The sequence below is a fragment of the Thermobia domestica genome, chromosome 10, assembly GCF_964235325.1.
Source record: "Thermobia domestica chromosome 10, izTheDome1.hap1.1, whole genome shotgun sequence".
Classification (NCBI taxonomy): Eukaryota; Metazoa; Arthropoda; class Insecta; order Zygentoma; family Lepismatidae; genus Thermobia; species Thermobia domestica.
Genome location: NC_137463.1, coordinates 194,168,322 through 194,186,475, shown reverse-complemented (window position 1 = coordinate 194,186,475; position 18,154 = coordinate 194,168,322). Strand labels below are relative to the sequence as shown.

The following is an 18,154-nucleotide window of genomic DNA, read 5'->3' as shown; positions in this document are numbered from 1 at the left end:
TCAAATGCGTTATGTGTTAAGTATTTATTACTATTTCATCCATTATTATTTTTGGTCTTAGTTTCTGATGAATAACAATTTAATTACTAATTAGACAAACCTGCTCATTTTATCCATAACACATGCCCATATTACACATACAGTTTGTTAAATATGGGCAATTGGAGTAATGTTAGTGATTTTAGTTTTCTCGATAACCATTCAGATGTTTCTGAAAGCAAACTCTATGAGACTGTAGACAAGGCATCAGCCCACGTTTCTGTAAAATTTGTTATCAAAATATACAGGGTGTTTCAAAACAACACCAACAACGTTTGGGAGGTGAGTCCTGACACCAAGATAAGACAAAAAGTATAGACCATCCTGGGTGCACAAATGCTTCCTTTCGGAGTTATAGGCTGCCGAAAACATGAAAAAATGAACTTTAAGGTCCATAGCTCCAAAACTATGGGACCTATCGTAGTTGGGTCAAGAGTTCACTTAGGAACTAATATGTGCCCTATAGAAATATCTAAGCTTCACAATCCTGCGGTACTTCCGCAACAATTTGTATAGAGGTAGCTGGTGAGTACTTCAAATTATATGCCCGTAGCAAAATTCCCTCTATAAAAATTGTTGTATGAGTACCTTAGGATTCTGACACGTGTATTTTTGGATAGCTCACATAGCAGTCTCTAAGTGAAATCTTCACCCGACTACGCTAGGTACATAGTTTTGAAAGTATGGTCTTTAAAAGACAATTTTTTTCATGTTTGTGGCAGCCTATGACTCCAAAAGGCATTTGTGCAGCCAGGTTTGTCTATACTTTTTGTCTTGTCTTGGTGTCAGAAATCACCTTCCAAACGTTGTCGATGTTGATTTGAAACACCCTGTGTTTTAATGTGTGTGAAATTTTACCATTTTGTTTTTATCTGCCCATTTTACCCAAAATTACCCTATCTTCTTTAAAAGTTCCCTACATCGGAAGAAAATAGCCCTTCATTGTGTTTTAGCAAACCTTTAATATAAATACACATAGCTAAGCAAGGGCGCCCGAAGAAAATTTTCTAAGGAACCATCTTCATGGTTGCTATTTTAAGTCCGGTATTTCTGGTATTTAATTACGTGGTTTGCTATATATTATGTATACATTTTCGTGAGCCAGGGGAGGCCCGGGCCCCACCCTGCCCCCACCTTCGGGCGCCCTTATAGCTAAGTCTTCTTTAACATGTTCATTAAGTCAAGCCTGAAATTTGAGAGCAATAACTCTGAAATCAATAGTCTCCACTTGATCAACTTTGAAATGTTGATATACGTAAACAGGTTCCCATGGGTATAGGTCTTTAATTCTTGAGCTAATTTACTATCAAACTAACCAAAAATTTGCATAGGACAATATATCATCTGCGGCAGACCCATAACTACGGGGGGCGACCGGGGCCTCGCCCCAGGTGCTGATAACAAAAGGGCGCCGAACGATCAAGAATAAAGAAAAGTGTTGAAAAAGAGTAAATGACGCAGTTGCCATTAAATTTATACAGGTATACGCACTCATTTCAAGATTTTTCACTTCATGATGTAGAGGTAGGTGTTACTCTTGACCCCTGGAGCTCACTTTAGGAACAATTCGTCATGAAAAAATAATTTATAATAATAAAGGCATGCACATGACTGGCGATAGTTCGCGTTGCTTCCTTTGCGATTCTCCGCGACGAATCGAATGAACGCTGATCGAAATGAAGTCCTTGCTGTTATGCGGTGGTAACTTCAACACCCCGACTCCAGATATCTCTTTCGACCGACGAAACCCTGCCAATAGTGAGACACTAGCGACAATCCTTTGATGCGTCGCTATATCGACGATCGACATTTACCCCCAAATGTGCCAATAGGTGTTGGCGACGTTTACGGCATGGGGTATTAAACCAATATTATTGTCTGTTTGCAAAGAAATAAATTTGGTAAAAATTTTCTTGTGAGTTCCACTCGCAACCCAAACGTTTCAATAAAAGTCAGAACAATTTTTTGCTTCTTAGTTAATAAAGTTAAACTATACGATTTCTTAATGACGATGTAATATACAAGATGCTGAGTAATGACTTCTACTGTCCGCAGGAGCATTTTCAAAATCAGAAACGATCAAAGTCTGAAATACATGTTTAGTGTTTTGATGGTGATAAGTTTGGTTAGTTAATCTGGCTTTTCTACTCATTCGGATTAATCACAATGGTGAGAATGAAGGTATGAAAACGAGAGGGGTTAAGAGACACGCGGAAGCTGCTGTTTACACGGGGATATTAAAAACGAAAGTAAACAAGGGGAATAATAACATTTTTCAAACTTGAACCAACCCAAAGAACTTCGTCTTTTTAGACTATTCTCTACTACTAATTTTTTCTTAAATTCCATTGATACATGGAATGCTTCCAATCTGGAGGAATTTATTGGGATCATTTCTCCATCAACTACTTGTATCGCCAGGATATTTTTTGTGTATTCATATCTAGTTGTGTGATTTTTTTTATCTATTTACATACATGCACAACATATACACATATATACTGTGTATGTAGTGTATATGAGTTAGTGTATTTTTAATATGTTAATTAATAATAAGCAACCTTAAATTCAGAATTTTCAGGCATTAAGAAATTAAATAATTTTTGTAATTTCAAAGATGTGTAATAGCCAAACTATATTTTGGATTTTAAATACAAACATTAAACATATTCTTCACCTCCATTGATCAATATTGAGAAATTCGCAAAGAAGGCTCCTTCTGAATTTCCGTTATATTTGACACAATATTTTTTACCGTAAAAGAATCGAAATTAAAATGCTATGTATGTGATTACATACAGAATAAAATTTCAATAGCTTTTACAATTATTACCGGAAATTAATGCTGTCATTCATTTCGAACATTTTAAAAGCATTTCCATAACTGTTCATTAAGTGGATCCGTTTGCCAACCAACGGTAGTTTTGTCAGGTTTAAAAAAATCAAAAATACGACTCGAAAACAGCTCTTATTTGTAAAAGAATACATAATGATCGCTTTTTGATGTTGCTGTGGTCTGTCCAAGCAACTTGATAAAAATCCAGCGTAGGGTAGCATGTTTCTCTTATATGTAACAAAAGAAGAGAGAAGGAAAAGCTTGTTGAGATGAGTGTACGGGACATTTAATTCTATTTCACCCTTTGCACCGAAATCTCTAACTACGGTTCTGTATGCGAACTAAGCTCATAAAGATCTACCACCATGCCAAAATTGATCAAAATCAGATGAGTCCCGTTCATCACATCTAGTGAATATATATATATATTGCGAAAATTTGATGGTCAATAATTGGAAAAACGACGAAACTCACTTGATCATATCTGATATGGTGGTAGACTTTGATTAGCTTAGTGGGCATCTGATTTATTATGTTGTGCAGATATATTTAGTTCTGGACTTACTGGCATCAGATCTGAGATTTGAACTTAGTAAGAAGGTAAGTGCAAATCTCAATTTTGATGGCCTATATCTCGAGAATGAAAGATCTGTATACAACGGTATTTCTTAAGTTTACTCAGATTATGAAAGTCTACTTCCGTGTAAAATCGAGTGCATGCCGTCGTCAATATCATGCCATGTAAAATATCCTTTCACTAAATCCAACCCCAATTTCAATTAATTTCTTTTTGGTTACTAGTTTGATGCAACTACATTAGGTCAAAAAGGGTCAAGTTCTCCTGTTCCATGCTCACAACTTAATCGCTTTTACGAAATTTTAGTAGTAACAAAATCAATTTCTTTCCAATTAGATTGGTTAATTAAAGCTCAATTTTGATGTGTAATCATTATTTAATAATTCGTTAAGAAATTACGTAATCGGAGTATTAAATCATTATACTAAACTGTTAGTTCATTAGATCAAATCTTGTTGGCAAACTGCTAAATAAGAGAATTAGGAAAAATCTTAAATGGAAAGCCAAGTCTAAAATTTTAATTAAACACTATCGGTCTTATGCAGAGTCGTTATGGCACTAATCACGCTTCACAACGACTCTGTACAAGGCCCTATATCTTTGCTGATACCTTGCATTAGTACTAATAGCTGAAGAAGAATTGGTCATCAACAGATAGAAGATATGTAATGAGTAGTTAATGGGTAAAACCAATCTTTCTTTTGCAATTCTATTTTTCTCACTGCATTCTGGTAAGGTTCAAATAATTTTTATACTTTTTGTAGAGTAGCTAGTAGTGTTTAAATAATGCAATGCTCAGTTATTTCTCTGGCTTAAAGTTAATACTCTTTATTCTTAAGCTTAACTAAATTGGAAGCGAATTGTAAAAGAAGTAACCTGACTTTTTATTTAAAACAAAACTTAACAATTATATGGTTCTGATTCCACGTTAAATAGTAGGTCCCGTCTCATATAGCCTCACTGCTGAAAGAGACGTTAAACTCAAATTCAGCTCAGTTCAGTTAGGCCCAATGAATTGAGGATATTTGAATTGAAGCCTAATCAATTCACTATTTGCTCTTAAATCTTGCGGAATTGAATTTAATTAAACGTGACTACAAATATGAAAACAGTTAAAGTACAAACCATTTTTATCTTATTGTAATTCAATTGATAACCCATTGCTGTTTATCCCTTACCAAATTAAAGTACCTGTCTTTTGATAAATTGATTTTAATCTGTTGTTGGTATTTTGTTTAATTAAATTATTCACAAATTAGCACTTTAAAAAATTGGAGAAATTTTAAACCCTTATTATTGCTTTCTTCCATTCTGAAGTATGAATGTTTTGTATGATTGTGATTACTTACGAAATATTTTCTGTTTTATTTGTGTTTTCTAAAATTTTGGAAAGACTGCAGAACTAAAATAATTAATTTCGTTCACTTCTGTAAATCATCAGAAGACATAAAGGGATGCAAATAACCACTCCCCGATGCGAGTGTTTCATCAGTGCGGGCGAGTATTTAATATCATACCAAAGGTAAGTAAAATGATTTCTATCGTGGTATGTGGGCTAGTAGGTATTATCTTGGGCTAGTAAAATTTTGTTGCTTATTTGCATCCCTGTATTAATATTAACCAAGTCTATCTGAATATTGAACAGTTCGAATCCCCGCAAGTCTAGAATTTTTAATGAGCTCAGATTTCAATTTCAATCCGTACTCTATGAGATATGCAAGTTCTCTTGTAGAGAACTGAAGGTATGTTCGAATGGCGGGGATTTGTAGTACACTCTCAATAGAGACAAAGGTTTACAAACTAATTTCCTTAATCGTTCCAGGTTTAAAAGGACACCTTTCAAAAAGCATTGCATTTCCTCGTCTGTCCGATTTCGGTGATTTTTGGATATGTTAGAGCTGAGAACCCCTGGTTAATTGTTTATATAGGGCCAACTTTCAATAACCAACCTTGTGACCTCCAGAGGTCACTAAAGGTCACACCAATAGGGTGGAGAAACGGTGCAATGTTTGGGACCAGATGTTCTATTTTTTATAACCAGAGCTAGTAACTTTTTGTAGACTTTTATGACACTATTTTGAATGGTGAAAAAGAGTATGCGATATATGCACGTTCTCTTTTCCGATCACTTTTTTCCAATCCCTATTGAAAATACCAGTGTGGGAGGTGTACTCGTTCTCGTTTACGACATTTTTTTTAACCGTAATATAACATAGTAGAGATTGCGACCATGTCAGGCGTATCTCCATACAACTCATTCTCTTTTACGACCCCTTTCTTCATCCCCTTTATAACATAGCAGAGCTGATAAAACAGTATGACTTATTTTTCAACCACTATTTAACATCGCAGAGATAATAAAAGAGTATGACTTATTTTTCAACCCTTATTTAACACACCTAAGAATACATAAGACTATGAACCAATAGCAGGAGAACGTTTTATCAACCTCTATGTATCACAGTGCAGAATAAGTAAGACTATGAACACATTCTCCAACCCCTAATTAACATAGCAGAGCTAATGAAAGAATATGACTTATTTTTCAACCCCTATTTAACACAGCAGAGAATACATAATATTATGAACCAATAACAGGGGTGTAATCGTTCCCTTTTTTGGTACCTTTTATCAACCCTTATGTAACATAGCAGAAATTACAAAAGCATTCATCAAGTACTAAATGTTCCGAAAGTGCTGACCATCGGGTCAAAAGTCAAATATTTAAGCCTGAATAACTTGTGAATAGTGCAACGTATTGATGTACGGTTTTCACATTTAGAAATGGGTTATCAAATACTACATACCCCAAAAGTGCTGACCATCGAGGTCACAGGTCAAATATTTAAACCTGAATAATTTGTAAACCGTGCGACGAGTTAAGGTGGTGTTTCCACATTTAGCAACAGGTCATCAAATACTACATGTCCGAAAAGTGCTGACCAGGGGTATATTGATTCTCTTCTACAACCCCTTTTTCAACTACTATTTATCATGGCTGAAATTACATAAGACTGAAGACTTATTACATAAGGCTATGGCATATTTTTGCAACTCTCTTTCATACATAGCAGAGCTACACTAAAAGAGTATGGTATATTTTTGAAACCCTCATGCAACTTAGCAGAGTTTACGAACACCTATTACGATCATGTCATGCGTAACGTCCAATTATAGAAAACTGAGTACCCCCGTAGAACTCGTTTTCTTTTATGATCCTTTTTTGAGGTTCTATTCTTTCTCTTTTATGGTACGTTTTTCAACTCCTATTTTAACATTGCAAAATTACTTAAAATTATGAACACATGCTCCAATCAGAAATTAAACAGAGACTACGAACACCAATTACATAACACTATGGCATATTTTTGAAACGCTATGTAACAGCAAAGCTGATAAAAGCATGATCACTTTTTAAACCATTATGTACACAAGCAAGGCTACTAACATAACAGAGAACAGTTCTTTGACATTCGTAAGATTGCATAAGGTTATGGCATATAATAGAAATTTCAACCCTATATAGCGTAGCAAAGAGTAAGAACACACAACTTTTAACCCTTTGGGGATCCCATGGTACAATTTGTACCATACGGGGTGTTTCATGGTAGATTGCGTTATAACTCTCCTATTTGACCTTTTTCGTCCGGGTTTTTTTGTTTTTCAAGTCCAGAGGCATTGCAGAAGACATTACGGATGGTTTCACACCTTCCTGTGTCGAGACATAGGAGGTGATGACGTCATAAGTCTAAAATTTATATTTTCGTGTAATACTTTTTGGGGGGGTTATGTAAAGTATTTTTGGCGTGCTTATGTTTGCACGTAGAAGATTGAAATTTTGCATAACATGCAGTCCACCGAGTAGTATTTACCAGATTTTTTTCAGATTTCTGCGTTATAACAGGGGGGATCCAGAGGGTCAAAAAGTTGAAAAAAGGGATATTTTTACCCAAAAATCCCGTTTTTCCTCATTTTCCCGCCTTAGATACGTGATGGGGACAAGTGAATGGTACCGCCTGAAAGGCAGTTCTATTCTGAAGAGAATGATGTGCGACACATGGCCCTAGGGTAATTAGGGAAGTGTCAGAAAATTTTTATCAAAATATACTTCTGTATAGGGGAATTTTGGACATTTTCGGTACTATTTTTGTGCTGGCTTATTTTTGCACCTAGAAGATTGAAATTGTGCACAAACCTTCAGTCCACCGAGTAGTATTTACCAGATTTTTTCAGATTTCTGCGTTAAAACAGGAGGGTACAGAGGGGCTAAACGTTGAAAAAGGGAAATTTTTACCAAAAATCCCTTTCACGGGATTTTCCCGCCTTAGATACATAATGGGGACAAGTGAATGGTACCGCCTGAAAGGCAGTTCTATTCTGAAGAGAATGATGGGCGAAACATGACCCTAGGGCAATTAGGGATGTCTCAGGGAATGTTTAAAAATTTCCCTCTGTATACGGGAATATGGGACATTGTCGGTATATTTTGTTTTGGCGGGCTTACTTTTGCACCTGGAAAATTGAAATTGTGCATAAACATTCAGCCCACCGAGTAGTATTTACCAGATTTTTTTCAGATCTCTGTGTTAAAACAGGGGGGTCCAGGGGGCTAAAAGTTGAAAAAAGGATATTTAGACCCAAAAAATCCCGTTTTTCCACATTTTCCCGCCTTAGATACATGATGAAGACAGCTGAGTCACACCGCCTGAAAGGCAGTTCTATTTTGAAGGGGATGATGGGCGAAACATGACCCTAGGGTAATTAGGGATGTCTCAGGAAATTTTTTACCTGAGATCATGGTGTTTTACGGTAATTTGGGGCATGGTGGGAATTCCTGATAAAATTTATCCCGCCCTTGGTATTCAAGCTAGAAACTTAAAATTTGGCACACACATTCAGTATACCAAGTACTATTTATCAGATTTTGTTTAGATGGCTACGTCCACACAGGGTCGCTCCAGGGGGGCCCAAAGTGCGAGAAAAATCCCTCAAAAATTTTCCTTTTGACATCATTTTTCCCGCTTCTGGTATATGGTATGAGCATGCAAGTGGTATTATTTGAAAGCCAGCTCCATTCTGAAGAGAATGAGGTATGAACCATGATCCTAGGATAAATAGTGACGATGCAGTAGCTGCTTGACTGAAAGTCTAAAAAATAGCCCAAAAACCCCGGATATCCTAAGGGTTAAACTCGTATTTAACATTGCAGGAGTGTACTTGGTCTCTTTTATGGTACCTTCTTTAACCTCTAATTGACATACCAGAAATTGTAAAAGACTGTGGCCTATTTCTTTAACCCCTATTACCAAAGGCTACAAACACTGTTTTTTAAATCCTTACTTTGTACATGCTAATTACGAATATTTAACTAGATTATGTGCGATACGCCCTCTTAACCGGTTTGCATAAAACTCGATATTTAGTGGTTTTCGAACATGCTGATTACGAATATCATATTTATTTTTATCTAAGTCTTATATTTTATGTGGGATGCGCTCTTTTATTGCATACAACTTGTAATGTCTAGGTCAAAGATCAAATATTTAACAATGCGTAACTCTTGAACGAAATAAGATATTAAAATAGTGTTTTCTCACTAAGCAATAGGGCATTGAATACTACAAATTAAAAAACTGTCACCTCCAGGTCAAAGGTAAAATATTTAACCATGCGTAACTCATAAAACAGTACTACATATTGAAATTCTGTTTGTTGTTTTGGTATATTTACACCAAATGGTTTATGCGAAGAAAGTGCAACCCTTATAAGAGAATGGCACCTTTGTATAATCATATTTAAAATAGCAGGAAATGTGAGTGAGGTTACATAAACGGGTTTAGTCTTTTTAAGGAAGACAATGCATAATTTATACCATTTAACAGATATTGTTAGGGTCATTAATTTAGGTGGCTCAGGCGGGCAGGTCATGTAGCCAGAATGGAAGAAAGTAGAAACACTTTGAAAGATTTTACTGGAAATTCAATCGTAAAACGTCCATTAGGAAAACGTAGGCGCAGATGAGAAAACAATATTAAGATGAATCTCGCAGAAATAGGACTAAGATATAGAAACTAGGTTCAGTTGCCTATGGTCAGAACAGAAGTCAATGGAGAGCTCTTATGAAAGCAACATTGAATCTCCGGCTTTCATAGTCTGTAGGTGTAGAGTTAGTTATTTAATGCCAGTTTGAACTGTAAACTGTCATTAAAGTAACATAAGGAAAAAGATTTTTTTTTTTTTTTTTTTTTTTTTGGAAAGTGCTGCAACCACTGGCGTGCGCAGTGAGGGGTTTTAGGGTTTTATCATCCCCTTGAGTAAGATATTATGAAGAAATAAACATTTTCTGTATTAATATATATATGAGCAGCTTGGACGAACATAATAGTTAGCGCCACTTCCAGTGAAATTGAACGTTTAGATGGAATAGATTGTGATCAAGCCAGAGAAGAGTAATTAGATACACAGAGAAAAATCCGTTCTCCGAACAGCGGTATATTGTACAAATATACGGTATCCTCTTGCTTACTATAGAAATCAGTACGGAGCATACGTTATCCGTATGCTACATAGGCACTGCCCTTAGGTGTTGCATCATGCCGTTGCAGGATGTCTGACATCTAACAGTTTTCCGTATATCACATGCATATACTTATGTTACCTTCGTCAGCTATATGTTATATACGTCCATTTGTATGTGAGATCCTGACCGCCTACATTGTTTCATACGGAAAGTACGTATAGATGGAACACATACAGAAAGTATTATAAAACATGCGTTTTCAGTTATACGTCTGCTGTACATTAAGTCCAAAAACTACAGGAACTACGCATGTAACTTATCTTTTTAAGTACGCCACCTACATTTTTTTCTCAGTGTAGCTTTATTTCCGAAATGTATGTGCAGAAGCCAGAGAAAGCTCATTTAGTGTATGTAATTTTTTTACATTGAATTGTGTAGGAATGGCCAATCCGCTTTTCCAGTTTACTAGTGTTAGAAAATGTGACATACCATTATATTCTCCTCTACCGCTCGTCTATAGGCAAACGCTCGTCCCCTCTTGATGAAATTTTGCGTACGCCACTCACTGAGACAATGGTAACATTGATATTTAAAGTATTATCCAAACATTCGTCTTGAGCAACTGGAAGAAAATCCCCATCCAGGTAGAGCAATCATAAAATCTGACGATTACGAAGCAAAAAATGAGTAAGAAATAAATCACTTTATTTGCATTAAAAATTATCTATTTTTAATATACATATATATAACGTGTGGTTTGTAGTTTTACAAAATAAATTTATCCATAATATCCAAGGCCATAGCCAAGTCCATAGAGACCTCTTCCGTAGAGACCATATCCTCCATACAAACCATATCCAAGTCCACCATATAGTCCATACCCATAGGGATAATAGCCGAGTCCTCCGTATCCTAATCCTGTTAAAGAAAGAAAAATACAAAGTAAATTAGTATTAATTAATGGTTGTAGATTAAGTAAGTGAAAGGGACTCCGAAAAGAGTTTGAAATTTAATTTTCTGATCTATTTACGATTCTAGGTTTGGTTTGGGTTGGTTTGTAGGAGTTTAGCGTTAGCTTTTACGTCCGAATGCATACGTGAACCGTAAATTAGTGATTTAAGGTGAAACCAGCGGTTTAAGCGTGAAGCATTGAAATTTTCAAACTCTTTCACTGAGAAACAAATCCAGATTCCGTGCCCCAAAGGCTCGCGCGCTAGCCACTAGACCATCGGGGAGGGTTCATACTATAATAGAGATCAAGTAAGTTTATAATGTTTTAGCTCAATTGGAATGGGTTGATTGTTAGTTGATTTGGAGTTTAGCGTTCTGTTAAGCAGCGAGGCTATGTAAAACATGGGATCCGAAGCATATGAGCTCTCACTGGGAATAGAACCCGGATGCTCCGCCCCGAAGATGTGTATGCTAATTTTATATATATATACATATACAGTGGCGTATTTAGGGGAAGGGCTTCCGGGCTTAAGCCCCCCACGAAATCTTACTTACTATAGTAAAGTATATGAAATATCTTGCAGAATTTTCACATTTTCAGGCAAAGCCCCCCCGAAAGTTAGCAAAGCCCCTCCCGAAACAAAACCGTAAATACGGTGGCTCAGTGGTAGAGCGTTCACCTCTAGTGCTTGGGGTCCCGGGTTCGATCCCAGCCCCCGCCAAGTGAACTTTGTGGTGGACAAACACCGTGCTCGTGGGTTTTCTCGGGGTTCTCCCGTTTCCTCCCACTTTCTTCATTCCACCATTTCACTCATATTTCATTATCACCGTCTCCTTTAGCCTAACCGGCATAATCGTGGGACGTAAAACTCAAAGATTTCATTTCATTTTTCAAATCGTAAATACGCCTCTGAATATATATATACCAATAGGGAGTTCTTAGTTGGAACGGGTATAGGTAAAAACATTATTGGCATTCCCATGAAGATGATATATTTGTACAGTCAGCGATATAAGTTTTTTTTCCGTTTGATAACATTTATTTGTTAATAACGGTGGTATGCCTGGAACGTACAGAAAATTACATTCTTTTTAATTTACTGAAAATTGTACTCAAATTGTCCTTCCATTAATTAAGTTGTTAACGAAATTAATTTCAAAAACGGAAAGAACTTTTGTCCCTTGCTGCACATTCTATAGAAATGTAAGTTGTTTAAATTATACAAGTTGAAAATTCATCTTCGCAGGAAAAAAAAAAAAAAAAAACTCGCTGGATTGAAATTATGTTCTGCATAAACTACTCAAACAATTGTTTCTACTCACCTCTCAATACCCTCCTATTTTATGCTATCATTTTCTTTGTCCACCCAAAGATCTCTTTGCCGTAAGTTTGAATATATGCAACACCTGACTGTTGTGAAGACCCATTTAGTACAATTTTTTATAAATTAATCATTCGTTTATTTGTGTCTTCTTGCACCGAAAGTTAAATAAACTCTGCGTTCCAAAAGTGGTAATTGAACAAATCTTATATTTCATGAGTTAGCGTATGCCTCTCTACCAAATTGGTTTACGCTACATTTTTTGTTTGTTTCTCTTCGATTAAGGTTAGTGTAAAGGGACAAGTTTTGCCTATAGATGTCACCACAATCTTTGTATCTCTTCCATGTATTTTTTACCTTTCACGAAAATTTACAATTTCTCTTACAAATTTCAACCTAGAGACTTCAAATTTTTAGAGAAGGAACTTCAAAACCTATTAAAGGGAACAATCCGTGCCGATTTTTTATTTAGAATTTTCTTCACTGTTGAAACAGTTCCATTATTAAAGGTTTGGGTATCCATTTCAACAATCAAGCCATTTCAACAGTGAAGAAAATTCTAAATAAAAAATCGGCACGGATTGTTCCCTTTAATAGGTTTTGAAGTTCCTTCTCTAAAAATTTGAAGTCTCTAGGTTGAAATTTGTAAGAGAAATTGTAAATTTTCGTGAAAGGTAAAAAATACATGGGAGAGATTCGAAGACTGTAGTACCATCTATTGGCAAAATTTGTCCCTTTAAACCATCCTTAATAGATGAACGTCGAGTTGGTGCTCCCAGAGTGGATATCCAGTCCCAAGGTCATAGCTACCTCTTATCATGCAATGAAATCTTTCAGTTTAATGTTCCACAATTATGTCATTTAGGCTAATGGAAGCGGATGATTAAAGCAAGTGAATGATAATGGAAGAATTGGTGGAATGAGAATGTGGGAGGAAACGGAAGTATCCCGAGAAAACCCAAGAACACGATGTTATCCACCACAAACTTACTTGGCGAGGATCGAACCAGGGACTCTATGTACCAAAGGTAGGCACTCTACCACAGAGTCACCGTGCTCCCTTACATAAAATCAATTTTCATCTCCAGTATATATTTATTCCGTTTGCGATTTACGAGAGACTGTTCATAATGGACAATGGAATATATATTTATTCCGTTTGCGATTTACGAGAGACTGTTCATAATGGACAATGGAATATATATTTATTCCGTTTGCGATTTACGAGAGACTGTTCATAATGGACAATGGAATATATATTTATTCCGTTTGCGATTTACGAGGAGAGACTGTTCATAATGGACAATGGAATATATATTTATTCCGTTTGCGATTTACGAGAGACTGTTCATAATAGACAATGGAATATATATTTATTCCGTTTGCGATTTACGAGGGACTGTTCATAATGGACAATGGAATATTTTGTCTTAAGGGTGGTGGATGGTGCTTTTGAAATAAAAATAATTTTGTAAAAATCAACCCATTAATTCCAAGAACTACTTCACATAATGTGACACCACTGCAATGTACTTTTGTGCGCTCGTAGTATATTTTATACAGCACATTTGTGCACCCCCTGCCTACGATCTCCGATACATTGATCACGTAATAAACTATACACAACTTTTTTTCTTTAGTTCAAGATAAGTTATAAATCAAAATCATTTACCATATCCGATTCCAATGGTACTGGATGCAGCTAGATCACCTTTAGATTCCGCTGCTGCTGTAAGTCCGAAGAATACTACAACAGCCACTAGGAGTGTCTGTAAAATAAAGAAAGAAGATGGTTAGGTGTGAAATTATGATAAATAAGGTCTACTTTCTACCCAACAAAATTTCATGAAAATCGGAGTCTAACACTTTGCGAAGATTCCTTGTTAGTCGTCCTTGACAAAATTGTCCACAAAGAATATATCCAAGAATAAACTACCGTTTGTGGAATTTTTCATGCAAGATAATTTTTTTTCTTCTATAGAATTGTAAGTTAAATATTTGTTAATGATACAAGACCAAATCAGTTCAACAGCTCTTGAGCAATTTGTCTCAAAAAGGCTCATCCTCAAGAGTAAGTCCTACTCGTGAGTTTCTTAATGAAATATAATGTAAACTATAATGTAAATATTAATTAAACATTTATCTTTGAAATATGAACGAAATTGCCTTTGAAAAATTCGCTTGTGATTTTTAATGAAAAATTATTTATATCACATTATAGACTTCTTAATGTAGCATTCATTTATTAAGTACGAACAGAATTGCCGAGTCGTTTCTAAGAAAGTTGTCTGGGAAAAATCTACCACCAGGAAAATAAACTACGCTTTGACATTCTTTTAATGGAAAATGCTTAATATCATACTGCAGGATTTTTACTGGATCATTTATTTATGAACCATAAACAACATTGTCTGAATTGTTTTTAGAGAAAATCTTACCCCGCATGAGTAAACTACACCTTATGAATGTTTTAATGAAAAATAATTGATATCACATTTATTTATGAAATACAAATAAAATTGTAGAGAAATACAAATTCTCTTAAATAACTAATTCTTTTGAATTTTTAATAAAACATTATTTGTACCATATTGTAAGTTTTTTTTTTTTTTTTAGTAGAACATTTATTTATGAAATATAAACAAAATTACTTTCGAAAAAATCATCCGGGGAAATCTGGATTTTTATTTCAGTTGAAACGGCTTATACAATAATATAGAGTTGTTGTCGAAATGTTGATTAATGTAAAATTAACAAAATCACTAGAGCAAATTTCGGGAAAATCACACTTTTTTTAAAAAAAAATCACCCTTCAGAGAACTACCGTTATTTTGGGGTAGGAAGAAAATTCGAAAAACCCTCTGAAGAATTTGACAAGTGTGGACTCTAACCGAGTGTACGTCAGGGCGAACGAACAAAGTAGAAGTAAGCATTATAATAGCAGTCATAGCAGTAGCGTCATTTCAGATTTCGCTTGGGGGGGGCAAGACCCCTTGATATAAGTAAAATTTCGCGTTTTTCACTGACTTACTACTATTCTATTGATAAAATCTATATAAATCTCAAACTCAGGGCATGGGGCAAATGCCTCTCCCTGCCCCCCTAAATGACGCGCCTGAGTCATAGTATAGAACTTTATGGAAATATATGAAATGAAATCTTTCAGGTTAATGTTCTATGTGTATGCCCTTTAATCTAAGGGAGACGACGGTTAAAGCAAGTAAATTATGATGGATATATTGGTGAAATGAGAAAGTGGGAGGAAACTCACGGACACAATATTGTCCATCACAAACTTACTTAGCCGGGGATGGAACCAGGGACCCCACGTTCTACCACTGAGCCACCGTGCTTTCCTTATGGTAATAAAGAATGCATATGTTGTAACTCTGTTAAAAGAAGAAGCAATACTTACCAATTTGAGAGAAGCCATGATGTCCGTACACTTCGAGGCACAGGTGCACAGTGGTGGCCAATTAACTAGGGTTTAAATACTTTAAACTTCCAGAAGGTCATAATTTGGGAAGAGGGTTTTAAAAAAATACATTTACGAATTCTGTCAAGGTTACAAAAATGGGAGGGAGATAAATGTACCTGTCTCGAAGTAATCTTCTGTGTACAGGAAAACCAATAACTGAAGGTCACATTTTTTTGGTGTTTCCCTGGGTGACACAGAAACAATTGTTAGCGCTACTCTCCATCCTAATTATCAACTGGGTGTTGTATTTCAGAGTATAATTGATTTCCAACAAAAACCAAGGAAATAAAGAAGGAAAAATTATATATTTTTTTCTTTTATAGTTTCGCGTGAATGACTCTAAGGAAGAGACTAAAAAAATTCTTACCGATTTTTGTTGCTGACTATACTCGCTTTTATTCAATTGAAAGATCTTCATGTTCATTGGTGCTTGAAAAACCTCGTACAGCTACGGAGACGGAATGAAAAATCAAACAAAAAAGCAAAGGAAGTATCTTGAACGGTTGTCTACAAGAAACTCTTCTTACTTTATGACACAATTGATTACAAAAAGATAAATAACTAAATTGGATATCACTTTGATTAATTTGAGTTAGAAAATAATTGATTTCTTTCAGAGGCACAACCCTGAATATGGTGATACGAAATGACGTAATCGATGACAAATTTCCTGTAAGGAATTAAAAAAAATATATGCTACGAAACCCTTGCTCTAGTAAATGTCAAATAAAATACTACCAGTTATTACTGTGGTGAAAATAAATATCGTTGTTTAGTAGTATACAACAGCTAAGCCTGAAAGCTGTACGGTAAGAAATTTTTCGAAGGAAATTGGCCAGAGTCTAGGTAGTTGACTCATACCCATCTTAAGAACCGTAAGAAACACCTCTGTGGAAGATATCATTCTATGCTCTTTGTAGATGTTTTAGCATCACAGCTGTTTTAAAACCAAAGTCGTTCTTATAAAGCAGTATTGCATCATAGTTTGCTACACAAATTCATCTGAATGTGATGCATCTATGATCATACCTTATTACTGGAGTAGTAAGATATTTTCGAGGAAAAAAAAAACATAGGATTTAGGATTTAGATTTCTGGGCTTTCGGCGTCTAAGGCCATTTAGCCCTTCACGTTTTGAGGGATGACGTCCCTCGGCGAGCACACAATCACGGGAAAGGGAAGGAAGAAAGGATTCGGGAAGGAAGGAAGCGGCCTGGGACCTATAAGTTAGGTACCACCCCGGGATTTGCCTGGTGTGAATAAGGAAAACCTCATTCAGGGTGGCTGGTTTGAAAAAGCGTTTTTAACACTTTTTTGACCGAGGGCCCCACCAGGAGTAGAACCCGGGACCGCTCGCACAAAAGGCGAGAGCGTTAGCGACTACGCTACGCGGGGCCACAAAAAAAACATACCTTTCTGTTTTGGTAGAATGGTTCCCTTATAGTTGAAAATATTATACCATATAATATAATATAATATAATATAATATAATATAATATAATATAATATAATATAATATAATATAATATAATATAATATAAATAATACCTTACATATAGTAGAAAATATGTACCTATAGTTCAGTGATAAATGTTCCATCTAAAGCCCAACGTTTTCTTTAGATGCCTCTTAGATGTTCAAAAACATTATCTTTCAAAAAATTAACAATGAAGATAAGAATGAAGATAGTTCTTCGTTGAGTGTACAATGAGAGGTAAGTTGAATGCTTTCAGAATTAAATAGTAGCCAAAGATATATATATTTGTTCTGTAACTCCTCAAATTACGTATATGTGTATATCTGTATATTTGTTTTTTCTTTCCAGATGACTAAAAATCGAGGATGTCACGTTATACAATATTTACCAGGTAAGTACATCGAACAAAGGGAAATGTCCAGTACTCATTCTACCCGTTGAATCTTACTTTCTCGAAGTGATACTTTTAAAAATTAATTAAGTCTTCTTTCTTACGTTGTTTTGCGTATTTTAAAGTATTTTTTACCTCCGATTAACTTGGTATAAGTCAGTTCTAAACATGAGTTGAATAATCGCATCATGGTACCAGGCCCGTATCCACGGACGTCTAGGGGGCCGGGCCCCCCTAAATTTTTGCTGCCCCCCCCCTAAAATTTTCACGGTAGGCTTGCAAATGAACTATAATATGGTGATGAACAATAATATGGTTGAATCGGTCCCCCCTAACTTCTATCGGGCCTCCCTACATTTTTAGGCTGGCTACGGGAATGCATGGAACTGTTAATATAAGTAATTTATACTTATGCTTGGTAAAATAAAAAGTCACCTCCTGAAAACTTTTTTTTTTACTTATATTGTTACTTTCACGCAGTATAGAATTATGTTTCATAATGATCTTAATTGTATCTTTTTTTTTTTTTTTTTTTTTTTTTTTACGGATACTACGGATGAATG

At 35.4% G+C, this 18,154-nt stretch overlaps 1 long non-coding RNA gene across 1 annotated transcript; it reads right to left on the bottom strand.

Annotated features, from left to right (window-relative positions):
* Positions 1–10,668: 10,668 nt before the first annotated feature.
* Positions 10,669–15,788, bottom strand: LOC145662130 (uncharacterized). Its single transcript, XR_014126990.1, has 3 exons — positions 15,661–15,788; positions 13,918–14,014; positions 10,669–10,890 (listed from the first exon to the last, which is right to left on the bottom strand). It is a non-coding gene; the product is annotated as an uncharacterized LOC145662130 (long non-coding RNA).
* Positions 15,789–18,154: the final 2,366 nt, after the last annotated feature.